Here is a 4653-nt window from a genome sequence, read left to right as displayed (position 1 = left end):
CATGTTCATGCTCATGTCATAAAATCATTGAACTCATATGCTATTATAACTTATATTATAAAATCATAGAATCATGTCATAAATCATGCGAACCATTGAAATGCTCATAACAACATAATCATCGCATTATGTTGTAAACCCATAAAAGCTCATAAAAACCTTTCATCAAAACATCTCATGAAACATCATTAAATAGTCATAGTATATCTTTTGCCCAGTAAGTAAAATACTTACTATGTTCACTTGAGTACCCCTCGGTGAACTCTTGACTCAACCGTAATGTACCTAAGCATTTACAAAATAAACACATAATCAAACTCTATTCTTAGTTTTCCCCAATTATTAACACTCATAACACTTACAATAATCACTATGATTCTAATATGACATATATTAGAACATAAACCTTATAAGTATCAATTTTCATGAAACCCATGAAAACTTATGATTACTTAACACTTTAAATGTAATTAACCCATTTAAATAGCATTCCTAGTGTTCACATGGAGTCCTAGAGCACGAGGCACCCTTGGCCGAGGATCTACAAATCGTAGCCCCAGGAGGACTAGACAATCTCCCTCTTAGGAGAAATCTCTCATTTGTCATCTCTTTTTGTATAGTTGTACATATTTTGTGACATTATAATTCCACCTTGGTGGTGCCAATTTGGTATGGTTATGGATATATGTTTTCTTTTTATATGTGCATGCTTAGCTCATTGTCTTTCATATGTTTTCTCTTATCAAGCTTTTCCTTAAAACCTTTTTAATTTTTTTTAAAAACCTCCTTGTAAGGAGGGTTTTGATTTCTAGTAAACACAAAATTTTGAGGACGAAATTTTTATAAAGAGTGGAGAGCATAATACCCCGACAAAACACTCATTTTAAAAGGTTAAAGATTTCTTATTAAAACTATTAATATTTCCATAAAACAAGGCTTTAAACAAAAATACCTAAACCTTTTCCAAGTAGCCCAACTCCTTGATATTTTTTGAAGCAAAAACTCAAAACCACCCTCACTAGTCGAACGTGCACTAGGGGACCACCACGAGTGCTCGTTGACTAGTCTTCGAGCCATTGGGCAATACCCAAATGTATAGCCAAACCCTTTTATCCATTGTATCATAGTACCCGAACACTCGCTCAATAGTACCTAAGCACTCATTGACATTTTTTAAAAGCAATTTTAACCAATTTTTCACATTTTTAGACCAAAGCATGCCCCAAAGCCCTATATAAACCATGCCCTTTGACTTCAGCCTCTCCTTACACCAAGAAACCTTAACCCTAGAGTGATGAGTGATTATTGAGAAAGGAGGAAGCCTTGGTGGGGTTTTGCCGTCATCAAGGCAATTTCTACTTCATTTTGATCTTACTCTTCATGTTGCTATTACAACTTTCTTAATATTACACATTTTAAGGATGCTTTGGCAAACTCTTCAACCCATTTTTTTACAAAACCAAGAATGATTTTGAAAAGCTTTTAACTACCTTTACTTTCTTTAAAGTAGGGGTATCAACCCGATCTCGGTTATTGGCCAAAACCGGGAACCGGAATCGAGGTACACGATTTTTTTATTTTGAAAAACTGGAACCAAAACCGAGTACCCGATTACCTGGTTATACAATAATCGGCCTATTCCGGTTAGTACCCAGTTATTTGGATTAGGTAACCGGTTTTTTTTTTATTAAAAAAAAAAAAAAAAAATCATTTTGGGCTTATTTTAGGTATTGAGCCTAATTTTGGGGCTTATTTTAGGTATTGAGTCTAATTTTTGTGCTTTAACAGTTTTTTGCCCATTTTTTTTAAAAAACACAATTATCATTTTTGTCCCAATAAGTTGGGCTTTGTTGTGATTGTTCCAAAAAAAAAAAAAACTAAAAAATCCCAAAAATATCCTAAAACTCATTGTTTTTGGCTTTTTGGGCCTAAAATAAAAATCCAATGTTTAAAAATGTCCTAAAATTTCATTGTTTAAAAATACCCTAAAAGAAATTAAAGATTAAAATACAAATATTATTTTATATATATACCTAGTTATAGCCGGGTGCCTAAAACCAGAACTAGAACCGGGTACCCGGTTACCAGTTTTTTTCAAACCGGTTTTCCGGTTTCTCAGTTACCGATTGCTACCCGGTTTCTCAGTTTCCCGGTTGGTACCCGGTTTTTTTGACACCCCTACTTTAAAGTTTGCATGATAGTATGTTTTGTACCTAAATGTGTCCACTTAGACTAGGATTGGATGTATCGACCCATAGTTCAGGATAGGAGCCTAAAATACAGTTTAGAGTTTCTGGCCGAGAGTCTTAACTCTGTGCCTGAACGCTTGCCCTCGAGTGCGCATGCACGCCCAAAGAGCAAGGCAATCGCCCCTTAGCCCCAAATATGTGATACTAGGGTTTTCAGCAGTCATTTTCATTAATGAACCTCGTACGTAGCATTATCTATTACTGCTTATAACGATGGGTCATATTTCATTATAACAGGAATTTGTGATGTCAGATGACTCAAGTGAGCGTACGATGTAAGTAAACACTTACGATTGTTTTTCTTAAAAATATGCGGTATGTGAGCTAATTGAGCACGCGTATGATATGAGCATGTCTACATTTTTGTTAAACTTGGTAACTGCTTCAATAATTGGTTGATAAGATGCATTATATGACATGGTACATTGATACGTGCGGTATAATGGCCATAGGCTTACTATATAGACTTGATTCTATGGTCATACGTGTATGGATGTGATATATGGGCCTTGGATCCAATGGTTATTTCGTGACTGGCGCAGCCTTAATGAGTGAGTCACTATAAAACGTACATCATTAGTAGCGTAGAGCACCCGAGGTGAAACTCAGTCGGGCTACTAGTGTTATGGACGGTAGCATACAATGGTCGGGGTATCAGCATTGTATTATAAGTCTTTTGGAACAGCGCCAACCCTATTGAGAATGAGTAATATCTCGAGTAGACCATATATGATAGTTATGATCTATAAAGCATTAGTTTTCTATATTAAAAATACTTAGGTGATTGCCACTGTAAGTACACCCGTTTCTATAAACAAAACAATATTTTATAGTGTATTAACAAAGACAATACCTCTTTCAAATGTCTACCAACACTATACGTTTATTTCTGCTTAATGATAACTGGCTCATGTTGTACCCAACTGTGGGGTTTACTTACTAAGTCGTTAGACTTACGCAGTTATTACATCTTATAGGAAACCTGTTTCTTAAACCAAGGAGTGGCACGGTTGCCACTACATGCCTTACTTAAGAAAGATCTACACATTGTTATCAGGTTTGCTTAAGTCATTATTAGTTGCTCCGAGTCTTTAAATCGAGGATATTCCATGTTTCATTATGAATATTAGACATTGCAGAGTTATTTCACCTTCATATACATCAACTTTGATGATGCTTAGAGTGACGGTTTTCCATTTAGCTATCAGTTAGCGAAATTGGGTTAATTACCAGTAACTGTACCAGACTAGTCAATGCCAGATTTGGGGGCGTTATAGCGCAACCCCCAGAAGGCTACAACGAGGCCCTCTAGGGGTTGCATGGCGGCTCCTAATGCCTGCTATGGATGGCCGGCCACTCACAAGATTTTTTCTTTTTTATTTTGTTTGTTTTTTCTTTTTTATTCTGCAAATGAAACGGGCTCTAATATTTGATTTCAAATGTAACTTAAGCTTAAACTACATTTTTTCTTTCTTTCTTTCTATCTTTTCTTTTCTTTTTCAGCTCGAGTTTTATTTGACAAATCGAAGTAAAAGAATTTGTTATGTGCAATTTCTTTTTAAGGATTTCTTCGGACTTCAAGCATTCAACAATTCCAATCAAGCCTTTGAAGTTCAATCATTCAAACCAATTTCTTCTTAAACTTTTATATTGATTAATATTTTATATTTAAATTAATTGTGTATGATATTTAGATTTCTCCCTTTTTATATTTGATTGTTTATGAATATATATATAGTTTTTGTTTCCTATTTTAATTTTTAAAAAATATATAATTGTAGTTACCCGAGATTCTTGACCCCCATAACCAAAATCTTGACAACGCCATTGTCTAAATTAAACCTGGAATAAAATTATATCAATTTCAAAGTGGCTTTAATTTATATCTATTATCTTCCCTTTTTTTTTTCTTTTTTTTGAAGTGAGATCTCAATGTTTCTTTCATTCATTCATTACTAAAATCAAATATTAGAAACAATCAAAGCATACAACAACACACAAAAATATAGGATACTCTTCCATCCAAATTCTCTCATTAGATGTTTGGAGCGCTGTCTTTGCCAAAGCATGTGCTGCCGTATTCACTTCCCTCCTAGTGTGCACCACCCTCCAAGTATGGAGACTTATGCAAGAAAATTTTTGCTTCCTCAATCAAAGTTTCATGACTCTGCCACAATTCGTCATCAGTCTAAAATATATGAACTATCTCAAGAGCATCACCTTCTTGAATGATTTTCTGTAGGCCCATATCTATGATTTAGTCTCTCTATACTCAAATTAAAATTATAGTTTATTAATGACCTTCAAGCCTAATAGTAATTTTCCTTCACGAGGGAAGAGCTCCCTCCTCCTTTCCCCTCCCCCCTACTCCCCTGTTATTTCCTCCACCTCCACTTCTTGTTTT

This window comes from Corylus avellana, chromosome ca1 (assembly GCF_901000735.1).
Source record: "Corylus avellana chromosome ca1, CavTom2PMs-1.0".
NCBI classification, from domain to species: domain Eukaryota; kingdom Viridiplantae; phylum Streptophyta; class Magnoliopsida; order Fagales; family Betulaceae; genus Corylus; species Corylus avellana.
Note: the sequence above shows the minus strand (reverse complement) of the source record.